Source organism: Schistocerca cancellata, chromosome 5 (assembly GCF_023864275.1).
Source record: "Schistocerca cancellata isolate TAMUIC-IGC-003103 chromosome 5, iqSchCanc2.1, whole genome shotgun sequence".
NCBI lineage: Eukaryota > Metazoa > Arthropoda > Insecta > Orthoptera > Acrididae > Schistocerca > Schistocerca cancellata.
In genome coordinates, this window is record NC_064630.1 from 299,576,743 (window position 1) to 299,600,447 (window position 23,705).

The 23,705-nt window shown below is 41.8% G+C and overlaps 1 protein-coding gene across 2 annotated transcripts in view; it reads left to right on the plus strand.

Moving 5' to 3' along the window:
* Positions 1 to 23,705, plus strand: part of LOC126187849 (abscission/NoCut checkpoint regulator) — a 168,710-nt gene that overhangs the window by 18,781 nt on the left and 126,224 nt on the right. The gene's annotated exons all lie outside the window — the stretch shown is intronic.

The following is a 23,705-nucleotide window of genomic DNA, read 5'->3' on the forward strand; positions in this document are numbered from 1 at the left end:
GTTTGGATGTACCGTGCACTATTCAGTGTCCCCTCGACGATCACCAGTGGTGTACGGCCAGTGTAGGAGATCGCTCCCCACACCATGATGCCGGTGTTGGCCCTGTGTGCCTCAGTCGTATGCAGTCCTGATCGTGGCGCTCACCTGCACGGCGCCAAACACGCATACGACCATCATTGGCACCAAGGCAGAAGCGACTCTCATCGCTGAAGACGACACGTCTCCATTCGTCCATCCATTCACGCCTGTCGCGACACCACTGGAGGCGGGCTGCACGATGTTGGGGCGTGAGCGGAAGACGGCCTAACGGTGTGCGGGACCATAGCCCAGCTTCATGGAGACGGTTGCGAATGGTCCTCGCCGATACCCCAGGAGCAACAGTGTCCCTAATTTGCTGGGAGGTGGCGGTGCGGTCCCTTACGGCACTGCGTAGGATCCTACGGTCTTGGCGTGCATCCGTGCGTCGCTGCGGTCTGGTCCCAGGTCGATGGGCACATGCACCTTCCGCCGACCACTGGCGACAACATCGATGTACTGTGGAGACCTCACGCCCCACGTGTTGAGCAATTCGGCGGTACGTCCACCCGGCCTCCCGCATGCCCACTATATGCCCTCGCTCAGAGTCCGTCAACTACACATACGGTTCACGTTCACGCTGTCGCGGCGTGCTACCAGTGTTAAAGACTGCGATGGAGCTCCGTATACCATGGCAAACTGGCAGACACTGAAGGCGGCGGTGCACAAATGCTGCGCAGCTAGCGCCATTCGACGGCCAACACCGCGGTTCCTGGTGTGTCCGCTGTGCCGTGCGTGTGATCATTGCTTGTACAGCCCTCTCGCAGTGTCCGGAGCAAGTATGGTGGGTCTGACACACCGGTGTCAATGTGTTCTTTTTTCCATTTCCAGGAGTGTATTTAAAAAAAATCACTTGCTACAAGTCAAGATTAGGCCAATTCCAAGGAACAGTAGGACAACACAGAACAAAATTGTAAGACCAGGCCTAGAATTCGTAAAGATAAACAAAGACAAAATTATTGAAGAAAGTAATCAGAATATAACAGAGAATTGGACAGACCAGGCGAAGACAATTCAGAAGGCAATGTGTTGGGGTTAGCTCCTCCCAGGAAGTGCAAACATAGATGGTGGAATGCAGTTTGTGCTCAGGCAATTGAATAAAAAGTTGGAAGGCAACAAGACAACAGAAACATGGCAGGATTTCCACAAAATCCAATAAAAATCCTCAAAAGATATTAGAGCAGTGAAAAGGGGATATGAGAAAAATAGACTAAATGAAAAATAATATGAGAAATTTCTACTGAATATTCAGGGAAAATATAAAGTGTTATCAGCCTCCAAATATCTGCTTCATAAGAACAAATGGATCTCCGGGTGGGGGGGGGGGGGGGGGGGGAACACTAAAGAAAATGGCAATATTCTTAAGGATACTTTGATAAACTCCTCTTCTGTGAGAAGCCCAAAGAAAAATTACACGTCATGAAAACACTGCCAAACCCAGACTTGAAGTCACCTACAATCACATAGGTAGAGGAAGTTATAAAACAACTAAAGAACAACAGAGCCCCAAGGGAAAATGGTATTGTCGCCGAGACCTGGAAACTCGCAGACCAAAATATTACTAAGAAAATTCATAAAATTCTCTTGAAGATATGGAATATAGAGAAAATTTCATAGGAATGGAAATTCACACTGATTCACTCACTCCACAAAAAGGGAGACACGACAGACCCTAATAATTACAAAAGGATCTCATTATTACTGGTCACTTACAAAATTCTGTCCAAGGTGTTACTGAACAGACTGGAACCACAAGGGGATACAAAGATAGGTGAATGCCAGGCAGGGTTCAGAAAGGGAAGATGCTGTATTGAACAAATTTGGAACCTGTGAATACTCTTGAAGGACAGACAGGTGAACAACACTGTAGTTACATTTGTGGACTTTAAGAAGGCTTATGGCTCCATTGGCAGGCAGACTCTTTTTGACGCACTAGAAGTACATAAAACAGACAGCAAAAATGGGGCACTGATAGAACAGACGCTCACAGACACCGCATCCAAAATAAAATTTATGGGAGTTCTCTCAGAGCCATTTGAGATACATACAGGTGTCAGACAAGCAGATGGGCTCTCACCAGTTCTATTCAACATAGTCGTGGACAAAATTATGAAGCAGTGGGAAGAAAATGTAAACGGAATTCAGTTAGGAAGAACAAGTGCAAACAAGACAATTGTAAAATGCCTAGCATTTCCAGATGACTTGACAATGCAGAGAAGAAGCACAAGAAGCCCTAGAATATTTACATGAAGTCTCTGCTGAAACAGGGTTACAGACATAATATGAGAAAATACAATATACGGAAAGAAAGAACAGTAATATACAAGTCATGCACACAAAATACGGATTGGTTAACAGAGTGGAAAAATTAAAGTCTCTTGGAGAATACATACAAATAGGAGGATCAAACAAGGCATTCAATAAAGAATGAACAGAAAAATTTTAGAAAGTGTACAAACTCACATGGATGCATTGTAATAAAAGAAGCATCTCAAGACAGGCAAAAATCAAGCATTACAATACAGTTGTACTACCAGAAGCCCTCTATGCGTCAGAAACGATCATGATCGGGGCATCAGGCATCGCAGAGACAGAAAAGATAGAACTTAAAATCCTTAGAATAATTTTTTGAGCAGTGCGTAAAGATCGTTTATAGATAAAAGAGACCAACCAAAGAACTATATGAACATACGGACAGATAGAGAGAATGTTTTTAGTAGTACAACAGAGAATAGGACAATTAGTTTTCAGTCATGTTACAAAGGCTGTAATGAGACACATACTAAGGATGACTGAGAAGAAAATTGAGGAAGATCCTGGGGAAGACCACTTCAGGTTCAGAAACTGTAAAGAAGCAACAGGTGCTATAGGTTGTCTGAGGATGATTGGAGAAAGAATGATATATATGAACAAGGAGATGTATGTTTGTTTCATTGATTGGGAGAAGGATTTCAATGGAATCAGCTGGAGTATACTGCAGGCAATGTTGAAAGATCGTGGTGCTGTCTGGAAAGTTCAAGTTTAGCGAAGGAGATATACACAAAACGAAAAGTAACAAAGTAGGGAATGAGGAGGTATAAAAGATAAGCGTTGGAAGGGATAGAAGGCAGGAATGCTCATTGTCAACAAAGCTGTTCAGCAAACATGAAGGAGAACTATTAGATAAGGCCATAGAGAAAGCAAGAAGCATTATAATTGGAGGAGAAAGGATAAAGACTATAAAGTACACAGATGATCAAGCAGTACTGATGGAATCAGTAGATGAGCTACAGCACATGTTGAAAAGTATTGCAAGAAAGGGCAAGGAGTAAGGAATGAATATAAATATAGGAAAGGCAAACGGGATGATAATAAGCAAGAAGGGCACTCCAATGTATATTTTCTTAGATGGGAGAAAGATAGAACAAGTGAGATCTTTTCTGTACGTGGGAAGTTCAAGGACGTGGAATGAAGGCTATAAGCTGAAATATCGAGGATATCTATGGGAAAGAGAGCATTTGAAAATGTGGTCACTAACGTGTAGAATAATTCCAGTGGAGCTGACCAAAAGATTTGCTAACGTTTTGTCTGTAGTGTAGTGTTACACAGCTGAGAACCGTGGACAGTTAAAAAGAAACAAGAGATTTAGTTAGAAAGTTTTGGAATGTAGCCATGGAAAAGTATGCATAACTTGAAGCAGACAGACTGACTGACTTAAGAATGAAGGAGTAATGAAGAAAATACGGGAAGAAAGATTATTATTGAAACTGATTATAAAGAGGAAAAAGTCATTGCTTGGACATACGCTGCTTAGGAATTGTCTGCAACAAAAAACTACTGGGGGTAAAGTGGTAGGAATGAGGGAAGGGATAGAAAAAGAATTTGAAAGATTGACGGTGTTAGAAGAGGATGAACGTTCAAACAGATGAACAGATGATGGAAGATACTCAGAACAGGTCACCATATGCGCCTCCAGTTGAAACCTGTTGTAAGACATAAGAAGAGAAGAAACAGACAAAAGTCAATCTTCCCATGAACCTATGATCTTCCAGAGTTATTTTGGATTATGGCACTGGGGGGGGGGGGAGTGATTTGTACATGATTGAGGCCTAGTTAATTTTACACACATGGTTTAAGACCCACCAATTTTTGACCACAGTGACATTTAAATAAGTAGGGGAGAATCAATTGCAAATACCAATTACTGTAATCAATCACTTTTATTCTTCTTCCCACTATTTGGGATGGAATAACAATAATATAAAATTGCTACTCACCACTTGGAGGAGATGTTTAGCAGCAGAATGGCACCTTGAAAAAAGACTTGTAGATACTATCGGCTTATCACCTATCAAAGTCCTGTGTCAGGAGTAGACTAAAACCCACATGCATAACTCACGTAGAATACTGCACAGTGATTGCAGCTAAGTTGGTAGATCACGTGTCTGAGGTCACCATTGGCTATACCTTTGATAGATCAGTAGATGCCTGTGACAGGATTGCAGTATGTGATAGTGGAAAGATGGGACATGTCTTGCTTCTAGATCTAGTGCAGGTATATGAGCTATGGTTGTTGGAAGCAAGGATGAAATAGGGACAGACAAGGATATTGCTTAGTTTCGGTGTGCAGCAGAATATTACTGTGGATGGTGGCATTAGCAATAATGAATCCTGAGAGGGTTGCTCCTTTGTGGCCTGTCAGTGAGTATGTGGGGGTGGTAGGTGATTTAGAAGACAAGAAACTTAGTATCTATTCCTGGACAAGATGAGGAGGGTAATTTTGACGTGTGGGAACATGAGGGAGACTCTTGCCATATTTGGCTCGAATCTGTGGAAGGGATTTCTTGATGGGGAATGAGTGGTGACTGTCAAAGTTAAGGTGTTTTTGGTGGTTGTATGTGGACAGAGGTACATTGAGGAGGAGGTCAACACAGAGGAGGGTGGCTTGTCAGACTGAGGACCAGTGGAGAAAATGGGAGAGAAGGTGTTCATGTGTTCTGGAGGAGTGTAGATTTGTTCTTCTCACCTACATTTCAGGTCATGAAGACACCATCAATGAATGAATCTGAACCAAGCGAGGGCTTGTGAGATTCTAGGTGGTTAGGAAGGATTCATTTAGATGGCCCACAAATGTGTTGCCATAGGATGGTGGCACGTGGATGCCCATAGCAGTATCATGGGTATCTTTGTAGGTGTTGTTTGAAGGAGAATTAAGATGAGGATACAGTTGCTCATGGTGACCAGGGAGGAGGTTGTAGAGTTGGAGTCATTTGGGCATTGGGAAAGGTAGTGCCAAGTTCAGCAAAGCCATGGTCAATGAGGTCATCAGTGAAGGAGGTGGCGGCATTGATGGTGACAAGCAAGGTAGAGGAAACGATTACTGTCTTTTATATAATTGGGCAGGTTACGGGCAATAGCCTGAAAGTGTTGGTACACAGGTGCAGAGATTTTGTAAGTGGAGTCATTGTAACCAGCCACAGTTGGGCATCCTGGGTGGTTGCATTTATGTGCATCAGGGAGCTTGTGGAAGATAGGAGTGCAAGGTCTGGTGGGTCTAAGGAGGGTGATGGACTCAGGGGAGAGGTTTGGGGACGGACCAAAGGATTTTAAGAGGAATTGGAGATACTGCTGTATTTCTGGAATGAGGTCCCTGTGGCATATCTTGAAGGTGAGCATGTCTCACAGCTTGTGGAGCCCCTGTACAAGGATTGCCATCACTACCCACCACTGCTAAGATTGCTGCTCACTGCAGTCACAACAGGGCCGTAGCACTTGGAGAGCTGAGCATTTATAAAACCAAGTATGCCAGCCAAACATAACTTGCATTTTTTACCAGATTAAAAGAACAACAAGACTTGGGTAGTTAAAAATCTGTCTTATCCAACGATCTCAAAATTTGTAACCATTTGGTCTCTGATATCAGTAAAAACCTTAAGATTGTCCACCTACAACGTAAAAGATGTGTGTGTGACCTTCTAGAAGAAATAGAAATCCTACACAATCTTAATTGTAATCCTGACTTTATGTTAAATGATTAAACAGTGCTCAGATGTAGGTCTATTCTAAGTAATTATGAGTTCCTGGAGCACCACAATGATCACCCATATCTGTGCCTTTCAAGTTTCCATAACATCGGGTATTGTTTGGGTAGTTATGGCAATTGTAGCTCTGTTCATTTCATATCTTTTATTTTAACTTAACACCTCACATTTGTGTGTAAACTCTAATGTACAGGAATTTAAGTTTGTCATGCACTTTTTACAGGCACTTTTTTTTTTTTTTGTTCATTCTGTATTTGAATCTAATCTTGGTCCTTTCAGATGTTTTCCTGTTTTTAGCTGTTTGATGCGTGGTCATGCACTGTTCGGGGTTATGCTTGTAATGTTATGATGCCTTAGGGTGATACCTACTTCATTCTTGACGACTTTTTTTGTACACTAAATTTTATTTCTCATGGATAGAGGTATTATATGTTCATTGACAACCAAGCTGGCTTCCCGTTTTGCCACACTCTGCCAGATATATATCTTTTTGGCCACACAACCAACACTGTGTTAACATATTGTGTATATCCTCTTCTTCCTTACCCTGTGTTTCTGCCTGATATGTCTTGTTAATTTTGCATTAAACTTTTGTATATTTGTCCACTTTTATTACTTAAATGATTAAACTTTTAACAGGTATAAATTTTCTGATATATATTAACATTTTATTCATTGTAGTTTTCCTTGGCTCCATCTCCCCTATATTTTGTGGTTGTTATGTGCCTGTAAGTGGCACATGAAAAATACATAATACGGGCAAGTGCACATATGCGTCGGTACAGCCTGCCTCAAGAAGAGCAAGGAACTAAATGGCACAGTCTAATGGCTTGCCAGCTGTGTGTAGCACCAGCTGCAACTGTCCTCAGAACTAAATACATGAGAAGATAACTGGGGGTAATCATGGCTTTATCTACATTAGAATGTTTATGCCATTTCGTACAATCCCCCCCCCCCCCCCCCCCCCCAACCTCCTTCTTCTTGTTCACAGTGGGTAATACCTGATGGTGGAGCTTTCAGCTTCCGAAAAATAGTCGTGCTGTAAAAGATGCAATATTAATTACTGAAGTGGATTTTTAATTTCAGTCATGTGGTAAAGACTTTGGAGCAAAAAGTCAACAGTTGATTGATGTGAACGCAATGCACTACAGTAGTACATGCGTGAAGTTATTACTACATCTATCAATTACTCTCCATCCAAAATAACATGCTGCATCCTCCCTACCAAGAAATCCTCTATTCAGTCACAATTTTCATACCCATTTTTGTACTTTCATTGGTAAGTGTTGGTGTGATACCAAGTCAAATGCTATCTGGAACTCTAGAAATACTGCATCCACCTGATTACCTTGATCCATGGCTTTCATGATACCACATGAGAAGGGTAAGAGTTGGGTTTCACATGGCCAATGTTTTTGGAATCCTTGTTTGTCAGCATGTTATTTGACCTCAGAATATGTACTAAGATCATACAATATACGGATGTCAGTGATATCGGACCATAGTTTTGTGGGTCACTTTTGCTACCCTTCTTGTAGATATTTGTGACCAATGCTTTCTTCCAAACACTGGGCACAGTTTTCTGTTTGAGGGATCTAAAATTATATTTTAGTTATGTGAGGGGCTAACTCATCAGCAAATTCTGGGTAGAGTGTGACAAGAACTCCATTTGGCTCTAAAAACTTAGTAGCGATTTCAGATGTTTATGAATGCCACTGAAACTAATATCTGTATCACTCAGTTTAACAGTGAGAGATTTAAATTGGGGGATTACTACAGGTTCTTCCATTGTAAAGAAACATTTGAAAATAGAACTAAGTATTTCTGATTTTGCTTTGCTGTCTTCAGCTTAGCTTCCTGCTATATCCGCGAGTGTCTGATCGCTAACTTTGGTACCACTAACCTGTATTTCTTCGGGTTTTGTGAGAGATCTTCAGGTTCTGTTGCGACTGTTATTGAAATATTGTTGAATTGCTCTTGTAACAGAAAAATATGCTATATAAGCATCTCTCTATAGCCATGTGCTTTGTTTTACTCGGTTGTGCAGTACTTGTTTTTCCTTTAAAAGTTTGTGTACATTTACTTAATGTCATGGAGGGTCCCTGTCATCACTTACTGTTTTGCTGGGTACGTATCTAGTCAATGCTTTGTGAACTTTTCTTCTAAACATGAGTCACAGTTCTTCTTCGTGCTCCTGCCACAGAGAACTAAATGTGTGTCAATGCCTTCTTGAGGTAGATTACTGAATGTGTAAATCTTTCTATATGTTTCAGTTGTCTGTTGTGCAAGGGTAATAATTGTTGCTAGAACTGCCTTGTGATCACTTATACCAAATTTACTGTGTGATCCTCGAAGAGAACAGGGCTGCTCGTAAGCATTATAAGTTTTCTGCCATGAATGGGATTGTGAACTAACCGTTCTAAGTACTTTTCAGAGAAATCGTTTAGTGCTATTGTGCAGGATCTTGTTATGTGTAATTAACCTCGTGGGATTTTGGATGATCAAAGACTCCTTCAGTGATGATGTATGATTAGAGAACATATATTAGTGAGCTGCCAGTTTCCGCAAGGTTTCCAGTCACATCTGCATGGAATATAATGGTTGACAGGATTCAGATACAAGTTTTTATCCATCCTTGATAAAGAGCCTTGAAGACATGAACTTGCATGCACTTCCATTTAGTAACTTGGTGGATTTTAAGTTTGTCCACTGCAGAGAATATGCCGCTTCTGTTTCTCATTAGCCTGTCCTTTCAATATATAAATCTCAATTTCCCCCTGTAATCTCACTGTTATCAATTTAATTTATGGTAGTTTTGTGTGTTTGGCATTATGTCCTCTCCACTGATTTTTAGCAGTGCTTCAGACACTGTCATTTTATTACAAATACTTTAGCAGTTAATGGCAATGATTTTAATAGTCTCATCTGTGGGAGGTATTTCTTTGGGTCTTCTACTAATACTTCAGTGTCTCTTTCAGCTATTGTCAGCTGGACTAGATAGATAAAAGTGTAGGTATCATCAACATCAAGGTTGATTTCAACATCATTGTTCTTTACTAGACATGGTCCTATTGACAGTGGAATCCCTTGCCTTCCTACAACTTTTGAACTACTAAACCAGCCAATTGTAGGGGGACATACAGTTTAATGTGGACTTCAAACTATGGTTCACACTGCATTTGTCACTTTCACAGACATTGAAACAGATGAAATAAGTGATAAGTGACAGATAAAAATCCTGGGGTTCAGTGATTGGAGACTGAAGCTATGACCTTTGGATATGTAGTCTGGCATTTACCCCTGAGATGCACAGACTGAATAGAAGGTTATCTAATCTAAGAAACACTTGTATACACAGTCAGCTACCTTAGTAGTAGCCTTTAATGTGCAGTGCATCCTTGAACTGTTTGTGGGGATCCTACAGTTCTCAACAGTACAGTGCAAGTCTAGTAAGCTGTGCCTAGCTTTCACGGAATCTTCAAAGTCTCCAGTTTAAGCCTTCCACTTGATGCAGAGCCAGGGGCTATGATCATTTGTGGGCTGCAGCTTTCATTAGGGGGGCAAAAAAAAAAAAAACACCAGCAAAGGCAGAAGATGATGTAACTGCCCATGGTGATCTTATATCTGACTTTATTCTCCTCAGTGAGGAAGTATAGTCAATGGGATGGAGAATGTGGTCAGTTTCTGAAACATGTATATGTACATATGTACTCCACAAACCACCATAAGATGTGCGGCAGAGGGTACTGTGTAGTATTGTTAGTCATTCCCATTGCTGATCCACTTGCAAATGGTACAAGGGAAAATGATTTCCTGTATGCTTCTGTATGAACCATGATTTCTCTTATGCTGGTGGCAGTAGTAATGTTCTGCAACCTGTTTCTAAAGGTTGTCAATAATATTCCAGAAAAAGAATGTCTTATTGTCTTCAAGGATTTCTGTTTGTGTTCACAGGACATTTCCACAATATTCACATGCTGATTAGACTACCAATAACAAATCTAGCTGCATGCTTCTGATTTGCTACTATGCCATTCTTTAATCTGACCTGATGGCAATCCCAAACACTTCAGAAATACTCAAGAGTGGATGACACAAGTGTTGTATGTGGCCCATTTTGTAGATGAGCTGCACTTACTTGGAATTCTCCCAACAAATTGAATTTGACCATTCCACTTCCATTCAACAGACGGACTTCCTCTCACTTTGCAGCATTACATCTAAATATTTAACTGATGTGACTGTGATGAAAAGCACATCACAGATAACATTTTTTAGCATTACAGAACTGTTTTTCCTATTCATCTGCATTAACTTATGGTTTCCACTTTTAGAGCACATGTGTATTGCAACCCTTAAAGGGTATGTATACTGGATCCCATCATCCCAAGGGCCTTGGATATACTTTCAATGTGCAATGATGCTGTCACAAACAGCAATTCTGTGCTGATGGAATTTGTATGTCAATGGTACATTTCGGTGTTGGCTTGTCCGTAGCTTGTGATGGTGATGGTATTATGCAAGGGACAGGGTCAGCTCTTCTGAAATAGAGACGAAGTACCACAAAAATGTAGTGTTGATTGTTACTGTAGTCATCTTCAGTCCAAAGACTGGTTTGATGCAGCTCCGCATGCTACTCTATCCTGTGAGTAACTGCTGCAACCTATATCCTTCTGAATCTGCTTACTGTATTCATCTTTTGATCTCCCCCTACGGTTCCCTCCAGTACTAAACTGGTGATCCCTTGATGCCTCAAATCTGTCCTACCAACCGATTCCTTCTTCTAGTCGGTTTGTGCCACAAATTTCTCTTCTTTCCGATTCTGTTCAATACCTCCTCATTAGTTACATAATCTACCCATCTAATCTTCAGCATTCTTGTGTAGACCACATTTCAAAAGCTGATATTCTTTTCATGTCTAAACTGTTTATTGTCCATGTTTCACTTCCAGATATTGCTACATTCCGTACAAATACTTTCAGAAAATTCTTCCTGGCACTGATATCTATACTTGATGTTAACAAATTTCTCTTCTGCTGGAAAGCTTTTGTTACTATTGGCAGTCTAAATTTTATATCCTCCCTACTTTGACCATCATTAGTTATTTTGATTCCTAAATAGCAAAACTCATCAACTGCTTTAAGCGTCTCTTTTTCTAATCCAATTTCCTCAGCTTCACCTGATTTAATCTGACTACATTCCATTATCAACGTTTTGATTTTGTTGATGTTCATCTTATATCCTTCTTTCAGGACACTGTTCATTCCATTCAGTTGCTCTTCCAAGTCCCTTGCTGTCTCTGACAGAATTACATTGTCATTGTCATTGTCATTGGCAAAGCTCACAGTTTTTATTTCTTCACCCTGGACTTTAATTCCTACTCCAATTTCTCTTTTATTTACTTTACTGCTTGGTCAGTGTACAGATTGAATAATATCGGGGATGGGATACAACCCTGTCTCACTCCCTTCTCAACCACTGCTTCCCTTTCGTGCCCCTCGACTCATTATAATTGCCATCTGGTTTCTGTACAAATTGTAAATAGCCTTTTGCTCCTTGTATTTTACTCCTGCCACCTTTACAATTTGAAAGAGAGTATTGCAGTCAACATTGTCAAAAGATTTATCTAAATCTACAAATGCTGTAACCTTTGGTTTGCCTTTCCTTAACCTATCTTCTTTGAAAAGTTGTAGGGTCAATATTGCCTTGCGTGTTCCTACATTTCTCCTGAATCCAAACTGGTCTTCCCCAAGGTCGGATTCCACCTGTTTTTCCATCCTTCTGTAAAGGATTTGTGTTTGTATTTTGCAAACTGATAGTTTGCTAATTTTCACACCTGTCAGCACCTGCTTTCTTTGGAATTGGAATTATTATATTCTTTTTGAAGTCTGAGGGTATTTCGCCTGTCTCATATATCTTGCTCACCAGATGGAAGAGTTTTGTCATGGCTGGCTCCCCAAGGCTATCAGTAGTTCTAAAGGAATGTTGTCTGCTCCCGGGGCCTCGTTTCGACTTAGGTTTTTCAGTACTTTGTCAAATTCTTCACACAGTATCATATCTCCCTTCTTCTCTTCATCTACACCCTCTTCCATTTCCATAATATTGCCCTCTAGTACATCTCCCTGTACAGATCCTCTATACACTCCTTCCACCTTTTTGCTTTACCTTCTTTGCTTAGGACTGCTTTTCCATCTGAGCTTTTGATATTCGTAAAGGTGGTTCTCTTTTTTCCAAAGGTCTGTTTAATTTTCCTGTAGGCAGCATCTGTCCTACCCCTAGTGATATATACTTCTACATCCTTACATTTGTGCTCTAGCCATTCCTGCATAGCTGTTTTGCACTTCCTGTCAATCTCATTTTTTAGACATTTGTATTCCCTTTCACCTGCTTCATTTCCTGGGTGTTTGTGTTGTCCTCATCATTTCATCATCATCCAGGAAAGTGGCGAAATAGGACTGAGCAAAGATTGGATAATTGTACGGGCGCTGATAACCACGCAGTTGAGCGCCCCACAAACCAAACATCATCATCACACCTGCTTCATTTATTGCATTGTTATATTTTCTCTTTGTATCGATTAAATTCAGTATCTCTTTTGTTAACCAAGGATTTCTACTAGCCCTCGTCATCTTACCTACTTGATCCTCTGCTGCCTTCAGTATTTCATCTCTCAGAGCTACCCATTCTTCTTCTCTGTATTTCTTTCCCCTGTTCTTGACAATCGTTCACTGATGCTCTCCGTGAAACTCTCTGCAACCACTGGTTATTTCAGTGTTTTCCGGTACCATCTCCTTAAAATTCTGCCACTTTTGCATTTTCTGCAGCTTTAATCTGCATTCATAACCAATAAATTGTGGTCAGAGTCCACAATTGCCCCTGAAAATGTCTTACAATTTAAAACCTGGTTCCTAAATCTCTTATATAATCTGTCTGAAAACTTCCATTGTCTCCAGGTCTCCTCCATGTATACAGCCTTCTTTCAAGATTCTTAAACCAAGTGTTAGCTGTGAATAAATTATGCTCTTTGCTTAATTCTACCAGGCGGCTTCCTCTTTCATTCCTTCCCCCCAGTCCATATTCACGTACTACGTTTCCTTTTCTTCCTTTTCCTACTATTGAATTCCAGTCCCCCATGACTATTAAATTTTTGTCTCCCTGAACTATCTGAATAATTTCTTTTACTTCATCATCCATTTCCTCAATCTCCTCCTCATCTGCAGAGCTAGTTGTCATATAATCTTGTACTATTGTGTTGTGTGTGTGTTTCGTGTCTATCTTGGCTACAATAATGCTTTCACTGTGCTGTTCATAGTAGCTTGTCCACATTCCTTTTTTTTTTAATCATTATTAAACCTTTTCCTGCATTACCCCTATTTGATTTTGTATTTATAACCCTGTATTCACCTGACGAGAAGTCTTGTTCCTCCTGCCACCGAACTTCACTAATTCCCACTATATCTAACTTTAACCTATTCATTTCCCTTTTTAAATTTTCTAACCTACCTGCCCGATTAAGGAATCTGACAATCCATGCTCTGATCCATAGAATTCCAGTTTTGTTTCTGCTGAGAACAATGTCCTCCTGAGTAGTCCCCACCTGGAGATCCAAATGGGGCACTATTTTACCTCCTGAATATTGTACCCAAGAGGATGCCATCATCATTTAACCATACAGTAAAGCTGCATGCCCTCAGGAAAAATTTTGTCATTTCCCCTTGCTTTCAACCATTTGCAGTACCAGCACAGCAAGGCCATTTTGGTTGACGCTACAAGGCCAGATCAGTCAATCATCCAGACTGTTGCCCCTGTAACTGCTGAAAAGGCTGCTTGCCCCTCTTCAGGAACCATAGGTTTGTCTGGCCTCTCAACAGATATCCCTCTGTTGTGGTTCCACCTATGGTACTGCTATCTGCATTGCTGAGGCACACAATCCTCCCCACCAACAGCAAGGTCCATGGTTCATGGGGAGGGGGGCTGGGGGTGTTGATAGTGTTTATATACTGATTGTGGGCTGTTACTGTTAATGCTACTGACCAAAGTTCCTGGGATTGTGGTTGTTACATTCTTGATTAAATCATGATGCTGGTGAATTTTCTTTATGTGGAAATGTGCTATCCTTGCATTCCATTGGGATTGCCACCACCACAGTGCATTGGAGCTTTAGAATGTCTGATATTACATGTGGCTGGGGATCACATGTACCTGAGAGTAAGCACTACACTTAGCATCTTGAAACTGATCCTCTAGGTATGGGAGGCTGAGAACTGTCCTGTGCTCCCTCCATGGGGACACCATGTTATCATAGGCATCTTCAGTATTGGGCAGGAGGGTTTGCACACCTCAGTGCAAACAGGCTGTGAAGGAAGAGGCTCGACAAAGAGTCTTTCTCAGCCTATGGGAGGGAGGGCTGCTTTTTTACCAGGAAGCTCCACCAGCAGTGGTTGAATATGGGCATGGTGACCTTGAGTTTCCATGAACTGGGGATTGGCCAATGCCGCCAGACAACTTCTACCATAAACTGTGGGTAGTGTGTTTCAGAGAATGGAGCCCCTGGCTTCACCCTCTGGACCACAAGGAGTGTTAAACAACTTCGTAATAGAGCACTAGTAGTTGAAACTTCCATTTCACACCAGGTAACAAAGCTTCTGGGATGCAAGATCTTAGGTGATTACCCTATTGTGATGAATTGCGTAACCCACTTAACTTTTGTAAATGGGTGTTTACCTGCTCTGATATAATGGAGAAATTATGTGAATAATGGAAAAAAGCAGGTGTCATAACAGGATAAATTAAAAAGTTTATTATATGAAGATCTTGGGGAAAGTTAACGACATGCTACAAAATGTAAATTTGTTCTGGAGAGTACATTGTAAGTTGTGATTGCCTCTCTTGGTATATGTAAAAAATGTGGATTGTCACTGTCTAGCTCCAAGCGATTCATAAATATAGTTCAGATATGTCACTCACCAGAACCTAATCACTGCAGGCAAAGAGCCACAGCTTACACATCAGTGCAGTAATTACACCCAATTAGGCATATTATAAGCCAGCTGTCAGTCAGTTTTATAATAAAACGATAAACCACTTAGCAGCACTGTTGTCTGTAATGTGTCTTGTTGCCTATTTGTTTTACTCATAAATAAGAACCATTTTGCTTTCACCAATTTAGAAGAGACTTGACTTAGAATATAAGTACTTCCAGTCACTGCATTACTTTCCACGTGACATAAAATTTTGTAGAATGGAACATTACAAGAGTCATTTTCAGACCAGTGAAAGGACGATGATGCCTGACGTGCATGCATAAATCTCGCTGTTGCATCACTTTCCTCATCATTCACTTTCAAAACAAAACCTAGATACCAAAAGGAATCATACACACAAACAACATAGCAATTAGCATGCACATGAACTTCGCACATTAATGGCTCACTTAGAGAGAAATCAACAATGACACTGAAGCTGACATCACAGCTTAAGCATTTGGCTCCAATGTGAGTCACTGAAAATGATGAGAATTGATGTGTGGCTTTAGTTCCAGAAACAGTTCTTGCAGATGAAAACATGCAGAAAGACAACTACGAACTTCAGCTAGCTCCTGGTCTGAAATAAAGAAAACTTATACTTGTTTCAGGTTTCCTTAACAAAATTGAAAAACTTGAGCAGCACTAATTATTTGTCCATGAAAGAGTCTTTGCAGACATGCATTTGTAACAAGCCTTTTCAAAGTGCCACCAATTCAGTCACAGGGTGATTTATCATGGCTAATTACTAAAAAAATGATCAGGTGCATTTCATTTTGAAGTCATGTTCATGATTATGAATCTTCAAAAAATTCTTGCAGTTTTTGTACTGTGCAGCACAACCATCTTGAAACAGTCAGTATCACATATAGGCAGTTCAAGTTCTTGTTCCAAGAACTGCAATAGAGTTTTCTGCATTTGATGAACCGTGGCTACATCATGCTCCACCTCCTCAAAAATAATGCAGAGGCTTTTAGATTGCAGACTCTGGTCTTTCTTATCGTACACACAAACTGTGTGAAGAGTGGAACTGCCATTATTCCCATGATAACCTAGCTGAAATTTTACTGACATGCATCTACACTAAAACAGATCCTTCTTGAAGATTTTATTTTCTCATTTTCAAATAATTACACTGAGATTTTGTGATGAAGGAATGAGGTGCAAGTTTCTCTATCTTGGAGGATCAAATTTTTCCTTCCTGTAGAAACCACTGGCTATAATAAACTCATTCACCCATGCTCAAAATCTTCTATCTGATTCTGATTTTGCAGGTATTCCTGAAGTAGGGATGTAGGAAGACATTTGTCACAGAGATGAAGCATACAGATTCTGTGACCAATGTTGCAAGTTATTACTCCCATTAGATCACGGTAGTTTTTTTTTTAAAAGATGATTAATGGGCTGTAGTTGAAACTGAGCATTTTGATGAGTGGTGCGCTTACATACAGAATGAGTACCAGGTATGCCTGCTAGTACACACTGTTTCAGCCAAAGATGAGCAAACGTAGGAAAGCCTACTTTGTTTTCAGGAAATTTCTGTTTGTATACAGAGTACAATTCAGTTAAGTTACTTAAAATCATTTCTTTCTGTTCATGTACAGTTTTCCTTCTTTCTTTCCTGGTATTACTCTACGAGGTGCATTCAAGTTCTAAGGCCTCCAATTTTTTTCTCCGGACTGGAAAGAGATAGAAACATGCGCATTGTTTTAAAATGAGGCCGCGTTCATTGTCAATACGTCCCAGAGATGGCAGCACCGTACAGCAGATGGAATTTTGCTGTCAGCGGCAAGAATGAGAACTGTTTTAAATACTTAAAATGGCGACGTTTTCCTTACTTGAACAGCGTGCAATCATTCGTTTTCTGAATTTGCGTGGTGTGAAACCAATTGAAATTCATAGACAGTTGAAGGAGACATGTGGTGATGGAGTTATGGATGTGTCGAAAGTGCGTTCGTGGGTGCGACAGTTTAATGAAGGCAAAACATCGTGTGACAACAAACCGAAACAACCTCAGGCTCGCACTAGCCGGTCTGACGACATGATCGAGGAAGTGGAGAGAATTGTTTTGGGGGATCGCCGAATGACCGTTGAACAGATCGCCTCCAGAGTTGGCATTTCTGTGGGTTCTGTGCACACAATCCTGCATGACGACCTGAAAATGGGAAAAGTGTCATCCAGGTGGGTGCCACGAATGCTGACGGACGACCACATGGCTGCCCGTGTGGCATGTTGCCAAGCAATGTTGACGCGCAACGACAGCATGAATGGGACTTTCTTTTCATCGGTTGTGACAATGGATGAGACATGGATGCCATTTTTCAATCCAGAAACAAAGTGCCAGTCAGCTCAATGGAAGCACACAGATTCACCGCCACCAAAAAAATTTCGGGTAACCGCCAGTGCTGAAAAAATGATGGTGTCCATGTTCTGGGACAGCGAGGGCGTAATCCTTACCCATTGTGTTCCAAAGGGCACTACGGTAACAGGTGCATCCTACGAAAATGTTTTGAAGAACAAATTTCTTCCTGCACTGCAACAAAAACGTCCAGGAAGGGCTGCACGTGTGCTGTTTCACCAAGACAACGCACCCGCACATCGAGCTAACGTTATGCAACAGTTTCTTCATGATAACAACTTTGAAGTGATTCCTCATGCTCCCTACTAACCTGACCTGGCTCCTAGTGACTTTTGGCTTTTTCCAACAATGAAAGACACTCTCCGTGGCCGCACATTCACCAGCCGTGCTGCTATTGCCTCAGCGATTTTCCAGTGGTCAAAACAGGCTCCTAAAGAAGCCTTCGCCACTGCCATGGAATCATGGCATCAGCGTTGTGAAAAATGTGTACGTCTGCAGGGCGATTATGTCGAGAAGTAACGCCAGTTTCATCGATTTCGGGTGAGTAGTTAATTAGAAAAAAAAGTCGGAGGCCTTAGAACTTGAATGCACCTCGTAGAGTTTTCTTCAACCAAATAGAAATTTTGTACTCTGTCAACTGTTTCCTGTGGTAATATCTTTCCCCTTCTATGTTCTGGCAGTGATAAAATTCCCTTTTGTTTCAAAAGGGTATGCGACTGACATACCAGGTATTCAGAGACTTGAAACATTTCACATACTTTCAGAGATTTGAAACATTTCACATACTTTTTGTTGAACCCTAGACTCTGGCACAAGATTCAAAACTTGATTTTTTCTGGATTATTGGAATGTTTAATTTTCTCTTTAGTTTGTTCCAGTAATTTATCAAAATGGATTGCTTTCTGTTCATGTTCATAGTTTTCATACTCCTATTTCTCTCTCTCAATTCAACATTGTATACATGTGAAAGCATATTATGTAATGTCTCCATTGCAGATTCCAGTTTATGTTTGGCTAATGCAGGCCTCCTGTGATGAGAAATAGAATGCAATTTAGCTGGAGACAGTGCCAAATTTGTTACAATTGTGTCTTTTCTTTCTTAGTTTCTTTCCTTGCCATAATGTCACTTTACGCAAACCAGAAGACCCTGTTTTTTTTGTGACACCTGAAAGGGCCAACATGTAGTGACCACAGCCATCATCTGGTGTATGTTGTGTTAGTGCACGAATGTCAACCCGAGTGCAGGTGTCAATTTTTGTGTGTGCACCGAGCAGTTCTGTGCTTTCCGCTAGGGGCATTATGTTTTGTTCTTGCCGTGTGCTGAGCTTTTATTCCTTGTTTTGTTACTTTTTGTATGTTGCTAATTCTGTGTTTTTTTACCTTTAGTCTCGTATGGATTCTTTCGTATGGTGTACCTACTGACGCAGCTGAACAACGAGCTCAATACGCACAGCTGATCTGTTCTCACATTCCTAGTCTTGTTGTGGGCTCTGTATTTAGCATTCTACGATCAAGTAAAGTTCCATTTTTGTGTTGAAGATATTCTGACGTATGTGTTATTCTTGTAGCTGGCATAGCAGATTCTCAAGGCCTGTAGCCACATGACCTGGCCTTGTAGTTTGCTCAGGTAGAGGCAGATTTTTTCTATTCTGATGTGACTGCAGATGCTTTTAAATTTGCAATGCAGTCAGAGATGTTGCTAGATGCTTTGACAGAATTAGCCGACAAAGTACTGTATGCCTGTGCCCATTACTGTAAAACTGTGCAATGCTTGAGTACAACCATCATGGTATTGTGTGCAAGCTACAGGGCATTAGCGGCAACACTCGATTGGCTGATGCAACAGATTTGACAGCTGGTAGCATTTTGCAACATCGGTGGAGATTGTAGCCAAAAAGGGATAGAAGGCCCTTTCGCAGCAGGGCTGTATCTGGCTCACCTGCGATGACACCTGATGCACAGGAGGACGTCAGCTGGTACTGTGGGTGTTTTAGGGAATGTGCACAATGCTGCATCAAACTGTGTGCAAGCAAAAACTCCAGTGGCAATCGACCATAGGCACTGCGATTGACGTACTGGCCGTAAGTACCTGATAGACACGAGCTCCGATTTTTGCATCTACCCACTCATGCTGCCAAATTGGTGCCAAGTGCACAAGACATTATACCTGGCGGCCACCAATACTTCACCTACCTCCCCATGTGGCCTGCACAGACTAGAGCTGGATTTCAACCTCTGCCACACCTTCCCTTGAAATTTCCCTGGGGCAGATGTAGGTGAACCAGTTATAGCCCTCAGGAGCTCAGCTTTCATTTGCTGAGAACGGGCTTGACGACCCCAGGGCTCCTAAGCTGGGGACTGGTAAGTGCTACCGGTCTCCTGGTACCATAAGATTTGGGCATGCTTCAACGACCACTGTATGGCACGGCTGTGGAATGTTGTGTGTCACAGGGAATGGGTATCTTTGCTTGACCACCCAGATTGCAAGGATGGTAAAAACCTATAAAAAAACCTTCAATTTCAAGGTGTGCTGCGTGCTGATGAGATGCATGGCTGTTGAGTTAGAACAGTCATTAGCAGGCAGCCTGTGGGGAACCTGCCACACCTCAGTTGTATAAGGCTTATTGAGGCACGCTTGGTGGACCCTTGTTTCCCTAGCTGCTCATGGGTCCAAGATGGAACCCTCGAAGTCTTCTCCTCCCAGTGGGAAGGGTGTACTGCCTGGGAATCTTCACACCCAATCCTCCAAACAAATGAGGGAGGCTAGCCTCCTGGTAATCTGCATCAGTTGAATTATAGTAACACGGCTCGAGGAGTTATAAATCAAAATGTGTTTTTGGTCATTAAGAGGAAGGAGGGGGCATTTAAAGAATTGTCCATCTTCTATATCCATAATGGCTTGGAAGGACTTGCTGGAAGCCTGAAGTTGATTAAGCAGCTGCAGAATGCTTTCCTACTGGTTGAGACTAACAGGGTAAAGCAAGTGGATCTACTTACAAAGACCAAAAAATTGGGTAAATATGATGTAACTGTTGAACTGCAACTACCTTAACCTCTAGCACGGGTGTGGTTATATGCCCTGACATTATGGATATCGACATGGCCGAACTTAAACAGGAATGGGCTTTATGGGGGATAGTGGATGTAGAGCAAAGGATGCGTAGGAATAATGGAGAAATTGAGAAGACTGCCGCCTTCATTTTGACTTTTAATTCTCCAACATTGCCTGACCACATCATGGCAGGTTTTCTATGACTTAGGATTAGGTCTTATGTACCTAATCCTATGCGGTGCAACAAATGCCAGTGTTTTGGTCACACAACGTTGAGTTGTGGGGTGAAGCGACCTGTGGGAAACGTGGAAAGGCAGCCCATGGGGCTGGGATTGATCGTCCATCTCCAGCAGTCTGCATTAACTGCTCCTGGAGCTACCCAGTCTGGAGCTGAGACTGCCCTGTTTTTTCAGTGGAACGAAAAATTCAGGAACTGAAACTCATCTAGCAAATCCCATATGCTGAAGCCAAAAAGAAATATAACATGACGAAACCACCCATCTTTACCACCACACTTCCATGGTGCAGAAACCTGTTCCTAAGGTTGATGCCTCGATGCAGATGTCATCCAATGTACAATCATCCACATCCGCAACCACAACCACCACCAGCACCTGTACTTGCATGTGTACATGCCAAGACAAAACTAGTAAGGATAAACAATCCAAGCAGCTGCCACAGGAAAGATCAGCAACTATTCCGTAGTGAATTTCGAGGAGGTACATCACAAGCAGGCTGCCTCTCAGCACCCCCTTTCCCCCTTGTCCTTGAAGGGACAGAGTGCAGGGAAAAGTTCACAACATTTGGGTCAAAAGCTGTCCCGAACGCAGTCAGACGTCATTCTTTAACATCTGACTGATGAGGAGGACATCATGGTGTTGGATGCCTTGGATCCAGGGAGCCCCTCCACTCCTCTGCACTCTACAAGTGCTTCACCTCCATTGTACAAAGAAAGGGGTAAATTAAAACCACATCAATGAAATGGTTTCCATCCTACAGCGGAACTCGCAGGGGTTCAGGATGCATGTGGAGGAACTCTGTCTCTTATCTCGGAGTAGGCCACTGCATCTGTGTGTCTCCAGGAGGTGCATTTCCACTAATCATACATCCCTGAGCTACAAGGCTATGTACTCCAAAAAAGGATGACCTGAGTGAAGAGAGAGCTAGAGGAGGCATAGGTATTTTCATCCGTACTGACTACCAATCCTCACCTCTCTCACTTAAGACGACTTTACAAACAGTTGCTCTACCAGTGTGCATGAGTCATCCGTTGACAGTATGTTCCTTTTACTTGCCCCCACATGATGAACTTGATGAAGAGGCCCTAACTGGCCTTATTATACAGCTCCCCTGCCCCTTCATCCTCTGTGGTGATTGTAATGCAAACAGTGTGATTTGGGGCTCTGCAACTACCTGCCCCAGGGGTAGAGTAATTGAGAGGCTTCTCGTGTCATCATGTGCATACTTGCTAAATGTGGGACATGGCACTCACTTCTGCACAGCAACTGGGTTGTTCTCTGCCATTGATCTCTTGCTTTGCTTACCAGCTCTTGCTCACACTGCTTAATGTGAAGTGGTCAATGACTTGCACGGAAGTGATCACTTCCTGATGTGGATTCACCTGCCAGATGGGGTGGAATGCAAAAGGAAACCTCTGCGATGGGTGCTTGGTAGAGCTGACTGGACTCTTTATAGCCAGTTGGTCGAATTCGAACATTGTGCGAATGTCAAGGCATGGGTGGATCATATTACCAAAATGATCTTCCACGCTGCTGCAGCATATATTTCACGGTCCATGGGACAACAGAAGAGGCAGTCTGTCCCATGATGGAGTGCTGAATGCCACTCTGCACTCAAGACCAGGCATGTGGCTCTGTGTAGGTTCAAGTGTCAGCCAACTGCAGAGAATCTTGTAGTCTTCCATGTGGTGAGGGCAAAGTGTCGCCAAATTATTCGAGGTAGCAAGAAGACGTTGTGGCAACAGTTCCTGAACACCATCGTTCTACCAAAAGTTGCATTGTGTGTGAGACCATCAGGACAATTTCTGGGAGAGGAGGCAGGTGCCCCATAGCTGCTGTAATGGGGAAAAGCACTCTCCAAACCAACCCGCAAAACATTGCCCATACTATGGTGACGTATTTTGCCATAGTCACTGCAGCAACCAGTCAGGATCCAGATTTCCAGTGCCATAGTGTTTGCTGAGAGGTGTAGTTTGGACTTCTGGTCCATCTCTGATGAAGATTACAGCTGCCCGTTTTCCATGTGAGAGTTTGCTTCTGCATTGTCTGCGGCTCATGACACATCCCCTGGTCGTGACAGGATCCATTACAGTATGCTGTGTTACCTCACAAGGCGACACAAACCACCCCCTTGCCTGAATCTTAGAATCCAGGCAACACCCTAGTCGCGTTCAGTGTGGGTTCAGGGTATATGGCTCCACATTTTGATAACCTCATCCTCCTGGAGGCAGCTATACAACAGGCTTTCTTACGCTGGCATCATCTTCTAGGTATATTTTTGACATCGAGAAGGCCTGTGGTACTCCTTGGAGGCATCTTATCCTGGTGGATCTTCATGAAAGGGGTTTTCATGGTTGTCTTCCCAATTTTATTCAATCCTCCTCCTCACCACAGTAAGAGTAGAGCCCAGATTTTAATTACCTAAAAAACAGTGAAATATGCAAGCATTTATGACCTAAAACTTACATAAATATCACCTTCAAAAATAAAATATGACTTAGTAGAAGTTTATTTAAAGCATTCTTGTTTGTTTATTTAATTTTTTATTCACCATAAAGTAATACAAAATTCACTTCTCAAAATATTGTAAGTGTAGTTCTTTCTTACTGTAGGGTTTGTGGCTAATTTGCACCTATTTTTTGAATGTCTGAATGTTTTATTTTCTAAACACAAAATTCAGTGAAAAGATCATCTATCGAAACAGTAAAACAATGTTTTTATTTCTACATAGTATTTAAAGTGTTTCACATTATTTAACACTGTGTGTCAATCTTCAGTATCTGCAAAGTTGCACTGGATCACAAGGTGCATTTTGAGGTTTTCCATTGTCAAAGATCTATGGTTGTTGCTGAGGATAGTTTTGTTCCTGGAAAAGCTCCTCTTCACTTCACAAGATGTCACTGGAGCATATTTGAAGGCAGCCAGGTCACTGGAGTT